General features: G+C 42.0%; 1 pseudogene; it reads left to right on the top strand.

Annotated features, from left to right (window-relative positions):
* The first annotated feature begins 3868 nt into the window (after nt 1–3868).
* On the top strand, nt 3869–5727 carry LOC114628838 (annotated as a pseudogene).
* The last annotated feature ends 2556 nt before the right edge of the window (nt 5728–8283 follow it).

The following is an 8283-nucleotide window of genomic DNA, read 5'->3' as shown; positions in this document are numbered from 1 at the left end:
ACTGGAAAGCAGCAGAAAGGTCAGTGTTGGGGTGGGTATAAATTCAGTGAATGGTAAGACTGCCATAGTGTAGGGGAAGCTATTTCTTTCACAACAAAGATGGATTTCTTTGGGACCATGGAGCAGTGATTCAGACACACAAAAGGTTGAGATGAGAAAAGAGGCTGAAACTCAAGTCTTTCCTCTCCTTGGGCTTCTACATCCAATCATTTGATAGCCAGGGAGACTGTGGAGGAGACGAGATGAAGAGAAAAGAGTTCTAAGAGAGCAGCATTCCCAGTCTGGCCTGTAACTTTGTTCCAAACTCCTGTGACCCTGCCTGAGAAGCCGGGGGGGGGGGGGGGGGGGGGAAAGAGCAGGGCAGTCAGAACAGAGGGCTCTGCTCTTTGTGGCTGGCTACCTGATTTGCATATATCTAGGCTGCAGGGAGGGGACTTGGGCCTGTGGAGCACATGCTACTTTTGGCTCCTGGCCCCGGGCTGGTCCCAGAACAGAGGAGAGACTGGCAAAACACTGAAAAGACCTGAAGCCCATCTTCCTATTCATCTGAGATCTGGAAGGTCTTTTCTCAAACCATTCAGGCCAAATAATGCAAGCTGTCTGAAATCAGGATCGCCATGGGAGGCAGAGTGGGAAAGCAGGGTAACAGGACAGAAGGGAGATTCTATTTGGAAAGAAGAAGGCTTTGAACCTGCAGATCTCTCCAACTGAGGCCAAACCCACAGGAAACCAGCCCCAGCTGGGCCCCACAGAAGCCTGTGAATAAATATGAGGAGAGGGGAGATGATAGCTTCCCACCCTTAATGCATTCACCCCAAGGTGCTGCTGGGCATCTGTTCCATAATTAACCCTGCTCTCTATTTCACCAGCCTCCTCCTCTCCCTTCACCTCCTCCTGTGGGCCTCTGAAACATAATTATCCCTGCATCTCTCTGGCATTCCCTGAAAGCAATTTATTATTTGGCTCTTTCCCTTCATCTCCTCCCTCTGGACAGGATGACAGAAGTCCCTGGCCAATAAGGGTTTGAGAGCATCCTATTTCCCAGAGGCCACTGTAGCATACCAACTTCCCTATCCCATAAGTACATCTGCTCTCCTGTTGAAGGGAAATGATGGGGCAGGAAAGAGAAAGGTGCACAACAAAGTTGTAAGAGGATCATTCTTCAATTGGTTGTGATCCCTTGTCCCCTCCCTCATGATCCAATATGTCCATGGGCTGAAAAACAGCAAGAGTGAAAAACTGATGGGTGACCTGACCCACAGAGAGCAGAGACAGCGTACTTCCCAATACAGTTCCTACAGCTTAGAGGGAAGACCATGGGGCTCAAGGTTTGTTCTCAGAATTTACTCATCCATATTGAGAAGAGACACTCAGTAGTTTTGGGTCAACGAGATGGCTTCATGCTTTGCTGTATGCTTTACAAAACTTGTTTCTAACCATATCCTCTTGGAAAGAAAAGAAGAGAGTTAGGTACGGTCCACCTGTAGGGACAGCACTGGGGATGTAGAGACAGGGGGATGTGAAGTTCAAGTTCATCCTCAGCTAGGTAGCAAGTTTGAGTCCAGCCTGGGCTATATGAAAAAAGAGGAGTAGGTAATAGAATATCAACTCAAAGCTACATAAAATGGAGGTGCATGCAGAGTGAACAACCTTTCTATGACCACAGAGTGAATACAAGACCAGCATAGATTCTGAACACAGTCCTCTGACTGTGCCATTTTGTTATGGTTTACCACCAAATCACTCTTCTACATCAATAACCTCATCTGAGTCCCAGCTGTGGGTGAGCAATTTCCTGTCCCTATAGGGACCACATCTTACTGATTGATACACATTAATTGGTCAACTTCAGAAAACCAGTGATACCCACTGATATGTACAAGTTTTATTACTGTGAATCATATTTGGTTTCAAACAGAACCACTACTGCTTATATCACAAACACAGAGCAATCAGGTTTCTGGTAAAGGGTGATTGGATGTCTACTTGACGTAGAACACCCCTGAGAGTCAGTGTTGAAAACCATGCAGCTAGAATACGTGAGGTATTTGAATCTAGAGCCTCTGACTGTGGATACAGTCATCTTTCTAGTAATGTATCAACCTCTGAACTATGCGTTACATGATTTCACTTTATGTAACAAATGATGCTCGATAATTGTGGTTATTTCCATTTTTCTGACAGCTTCTTAATATATATGGCCAACTAATAATCATAAACTTGAGTTATTTCAATTTTTATTGTAATGAAAGCTTATTATAGAATATTAGAAGAGAACAAAGAGAAATGAAATTAAATCAATAGTCCCCAAACATTTAAAATTAATATTTCTCCAGCTTGCTTATGTCTTTTTACATAATCAAAATCATATTCTTTATGTAACTTGGAATCTTGTTTTCTCTGAACTAAATATCATAACAAACATTTCTCTATATACTTCAATAATTTCCCTATTTAATGTTAAACTGACTTAAAAACATCATTCACATGGTTTGATATTCACTTTTATGACTAAAATCTAATCCATTTTATGGATGGTGAGTTAAACAACATCCTGATTTTTATTTTTTTTACTTTTAAAAATAATAGTAGAAGAAGCATCTTTTTTTCTTCTTTATGGATTTCAGAACACTCACAGGTTTGTTTGCTAGGGGAAATCTATTGAATAGTTCCTTAGATAAAAACAATTTTAAGACTCTTGACATAGATTGTCAAATTGCTTCCCAAATGAGTTGTAATAATTGTTGTGCTGACTAGCAGTAATCTGAATATTTCTATCATTTTAAATTTGATAATTTCTTTAGAGCACATATATATAATCACAGTTTTTCATTGCAGTATGAAAGTAGTTTTCGAGATGATTTAGTTAGCCTCTCCTCCTCCTTCTCTTATACATTAGAAAATTGAGGTCTGGCCAGTTCTATGGCTAGCCTAAAACCACAGGTAAGGGAGGGGTGGGCGACTGGACTGGAGCCAGGTCTATTAGAGACCCAACTCTCCATGCTGTCTTCTGGAAATCTGGAAACAGTTTCCTGATATTGATTTGGTCAACAGAAATGTTACCAAGTGGCTGTCTCTTGATGTCTTCATTTCAATTATAGCTCCAAGCAAAGAAGCTTTGGACCAGGCAAGGAACGAATTCCCTGTGCTGTGAGCAAAGGACACTTTTTGGTGACAGTCTTCCTTCCAACTGCCAGGGTTCTGCAGGAAACCTTGTATCTACTTAGCACTTCCTGCTCCTGGCTCAGGTCTCTGGTACTCTCCTGGCCCTGCCTGACACATGTCTTGGCAGCTTACCCAGCATCCTTCCTGTGGGCTTCTGTTTTTCCCATTCCTGCTCAGCGTGATGGCAACCTACCTCATTTTCAACCTCAGGACAAGCAGAAGTGTTGTTCCTACCCATCTGCCACGTTGGCCAAATTTCCCTGATGCTAAGTGATTTCAGGCACTTCCCAGGAGGACCAAGGGAGATACAAGATGCTGTGCCTTCTTCTAGTGTATTATCAGAGATGGAGAGGGGCAAGTACCTATTCTCTACCAGGAAACACATAGCACCTGAAAGGGCTGCAGTGTGTTGTGAGAGGCAGACTGAATGACCAACATGGCATCTTCAGTGACATGCTAAAACCTAGCTTTAACTTCTAACTTCCATATAAGTTATAGATCATGGCCACAACCACTCGGGTATTTCTTACAATCAGTTACTTCTGTTTAAAAAGTCTGTATACTGGCGGCTCCCACATCGGAGCTACAGCCCCTTCCTGCCCTTCGCCAAGGCCAGGGCCGGTGGGCCCCTGGAGCTTTGTGTTTGCGGCCGTTGCATGCGGCCCCCGGTGTGGACCCAGCATGTAGGTGCCTGGTGGCTGCCATGAGCCTCGAGACCATGAGGATCCACAGCAAAGCACCTCTCCCGGGTGGCATCCAAGACAAAAATGAAAAGAATAGACCATTCTTGAAATCCTTGAAAGCTGATAATAGAACGGAAAAATCCAAATATAAGCTGCTTTGGGGAAAAATATTTTACCTTGACTTGCCTTCTATCACCATATGTGAAAATCTACAAAAAGATATAAAGGACCTTGGAGGGCGAGTTGAAGAATTTCTCAGCAAAGGTATCAGTTATCTTGTTTCAAATAAAAAGGAAGCAAAGTATGCACAGACATTGGGTCGAGTTCCGCCTGCCGAGTCCAGAGTCTGCATGTACGGCAGAAACCACCTCTCCTCATCCCAGCCATGATAGAAGTTCCTTTAAGTCTCAGGACAGAGTGTGTTTGAGCCGAGGAAAATTGTTAGCTGAGAAAGCTGTCAAGGATCATGATTTTATTCCTGCTAATAGTATATTATCAAATGCCTTATCATGGGGAGTAAAGATTCTTCATATTGATGACATTCGATACTACCTTGAATAGTCAAGAAATCAAGTACTTTTGGGAAGGATGGGGGGGGAAGCTGGTACTGGAATACAAAAGGCAAGAACAGGGAAACTCAAGAAGCCTTTTTGAAAGGTTGAGGATGTGAAGCGGTTGTACAGGCCCTTTTACCTTCAGCTCCCCAGTATGCCTTGTATAAACTACTTTCTTCAGAAGCCATGCAGTCCATTTGATATAGAGAAGTCATCCAGCATCCAGAAACAAGCTCAGCCTAAACTCAGAATTAATACGGGTGGCGATAAATGTGGAACCCAGTTCAACTCCAGTTGAAGGAAAAGAGAAAAAAAGGATATTGTGAATGTTGCTTACAGAAATATGAAGATCTCGAAACTAGTAAGATACAGTGTTGGATCCCTTTCTTCTGTTTCTGCAAATGTCCTGAAAAAATCTGAACCAACGGAGAAGCTACCGTTGGAGCCTAGTTTCCAGAAGGACGTGGGAGAAAGCAATGGACAACTGCTCGAGCAGAATTCTCAGTATGAAGAAACCCAGAAACCTGAAGAAAAGCTTGTGTTTGCTTCAGAACCCATGACCTGTTCTTCAACAGGATTGAAAGGATGTGATGGGAAACCAGTGAGCATGTTAAATGCACGTGAGCCTGACCTAAAGCAGGATTGTGCACAGCTACCTCTGTGTGACAGCAAGCAGGAAGGCATGCACGATGGCTCTGAACTTAAAGTAACTGTAGATAGAAGTGATGTACAACAGAGAGTGGGTGCTACTCCAGGTGTGCCACAGTCATGTGGACAAGATTTTTGTCTCAGTACAGACAGTAATCTACCCCAACAATAATTAACTGCAGATATTACACAGTTTTCAACACAAGATCTGCAAGAAAAGGATCTCCACGTTGTGATTGGTCATGATTCTGACCTGCCATTAAATACATCAAAAGAGCACCTAACAATGAAGGCAAGAACTCCACCCTGTAGTCCTCGGGGACCTCAGGAATGTGACACACTGGGAATATGGAGAGTTTGCCTTGTGGTAAGATCCAGCGGAAAGTGAAAATATTACTTGGGCAAAAGAAAACAAATGTGGAACCAGGTGCTGATTTGGATAAAACGAGGACTGAGTATCTTCCTGCACATGAAGACAGAACTTGTGAGTCACCAGTGCAGTCTCTATTGGACCTTTTTCAGACAAGCGGGGAGAAATCAAAATTTTTGGATTTTACAAGCTACACTGAAAACAGTGGAATATGTGATGTTTTAGATATTTGGGAGGAAGAAAATTCAAGTAGCCTGCTATCAGCATTTTTTCTTCCCCTTCAACTTCTGCATTTGTTGGATTTTAGTATTTAATGTGCTTTTCAGAAGTGACAGCTATATTCCTGAAGTTTTTATATACATATATAATTAGTTGTGGGGGGGTTTGTTTTGCAAACTTTGTTTATGGAACCATCTGTAAATATTAATTAAGATGATATTTGTAATTTTTTACAGGATTGAGTAGCTGTTACAAATGATACAATAAAAACTTGTGACTTATTTTATAAAAAAAAAGTCTGTATACTACCACAAATTGTAAACAGTTTCTCTTTCAAGCCCATTCCTTCATTTACTATACATATCCCATTAGTTACTTATCCTAACTCCTTGCATACCAGCCCAGCCTGGAAAGGCATAACAAGGAAGAAGAGATAAAGAAGAAGACGGCAGTTATAAGTGAAGTTACGTTATTATGAGCTCCATTGCAGAAAGAAAAATTGTGACTTGGGGATGTTGGGAAGCCACTGCTTTCTACTTAGCCCAAAATGTTACTTCCCATTGTCTCCCTGATGACACACTCATCCTTGGCAGCCCAGTTCACATGCCCACTCTAGAGTTTTCCAGATCATACCTTGCCTAAAACATCAATCATTGGCTCCTTAGTCTTAAGGCAGCAGGTCCGTATCTCTGCTCTGTTATTTTTTTTCACACTAAAAATATAAAGATATCTTTTAAGATGTTCCACTACTCCAAATATAAATCTGCATGCTATTTTTAAGTGGACCTTTGTCATGCTTTTTTTTTAATCCTCTAATTTATAAGTAAAGACTTGTATTGTGCTTGGTAGATAATAAAATACTTACTGTCTAAGGAAGAACTGCTGCTGATAAATTGAAAGAGCACAGGAAGCTGCTTGTAGTGGACACCCCGTCTTAACCCAGACTGTCCCTTTAAAGAATCAGAATACGGATACGCAGCTATCTGAACAGTTACTATATATGTGGAAAATAATCCGTAAATATGGATCAATAAGGGGAACTTGCAGATTTTCTCATGATGACCACAGAATTAACCATCAAACCGAATGTGTTATAGCGAGAATATTCTGACTGTCCTTGGCCAGATAGAAGTTATTGTATACTATTTTCGATAATAGAACATGAATGTGGTGTACCAGTGATCCTGTTGCTGTGATAAAATACCTTAGAAGAGTAATTCCAGGGAGAAAAGGTTATTTCAGATCACACATAAAGATCTAGATTGCATTCCTCCATGTGACAGAAGTCAAGGCTCAAGGAGCTGGAAGTGGCTGCTTGTGTTGTACCACAGCCAAGAAGACTAAACCCCTGAATGCTTATACTCAGCTAGAATTCTAAACCAAAATTAAAAATACCACAAAGGAATGAATGGAGGCTTGTCCTTATGGTGAGCCTAGATATTGCCAAATTAATAATCAAAGCTTTCATGAGTAGTCCTATCTTGATAGCTGTGACATTTTCTAGCCAATATCATACTAGAGAGAGAAAGGTTTGGGTACACTAATGATAACTGTAACTCTAACCCTAGCCCTAGCCCTAGCCCTAGCCCTAGCCTAGCCCTAGCCCTAGCCCTAGCCTTAGCCTTAGCCCTAGCCCTAGCCCTAACCCTAGCCCTAGCCCTAGCCCTAGCCCTAGCCCTAGCCCTAGCCCTAGCCCTAGCCCTAGCCCTAGCCCTAGCCCTAGCCCTAACCCAACCCTAACCCTAACCCTAACCCTAACCCTAACCCTAACCCTAACCCTAACCCTAACCCTAATCCAAGGGTTAATAATTCTGCAGCCAAGAGAAAACTCAAAGTTTATAGTTCCATATACAATTTTTCCAATGAATTTTTATTTTATGAGTATTTGCCTGAGTGTATGTATGGCCACCATGTATGTACATGAAAGTACTCACGGATGCCAGAAGAGAGGTTACAGTTTTAAGCCACCCAGTGTGGGTGGTAGGAACTAAATCCAAGTCTCCTGCAGGAGCAGCAAGTGCTCGTAAGAACTTAGCCATCTTTTGGGCCCCTTTATACTTCTCTTCACCTAATGATTTATCCTCACTAAAAGCACCCATCATCAAATTATACTAACATATGTCCTAGTGTTTAAAGAAACCTTTATTTGCCACAATTTGAGGATCCCTGGGAAAGTGTAACAGTGTCATTTGCCACTATCTCAGAATAAGATCAAGTCACTCTTGTCAAGTGACCTATGACCATCAGCATAACATCAGTCAGGTTTCATCTCCTCTTTGACATACAAGTCTGTGATTTATAATTGAATCTAAACATGACACTGGGGTGGTTTTAAAATCTGGAGACTGGAACTGTTTACTGAAATAGGCTGGTTTACATGTTGGAGCTTGGCATTGGCAGCACCTGAGGGGCCTAGAGACTATGTCAGAATTAAGGCTGGCCAGAAGCAGGGAGAATGTAGAACAGGCTAGATCTGGCTCAAGAGCCTTAGCATCAGCTGCTATAACCTGGCAAATGGATAAATGATTTTTTCAGAGCCAGCAGTAAAATGAAACTTATGGAAACAATAAAGTAAATGTTCTGCCTGGCCAGCAAGTGAAATTAGAGAGGAGGACATTTTTCCAACCAGTCCTGAAAAACCATC

This window comes from Grammomys surdaster, unplaced genomic scaffold, assembly GCF_004785775.1.
Source record: "Grammomys surdaster isolate TR1022 unplaced genomic scaffold, NIH_TR_1.0 272, whole genome shotgun sequence".
NCBI lineage: Eukaryota > Metazoa > Chordata > Mammalia > Rodentia > Muridae > Grammomys > Grammomys surdaster.
This window is presented reverse-complemented; position numbering and strand designations above follow the sequence as displayed.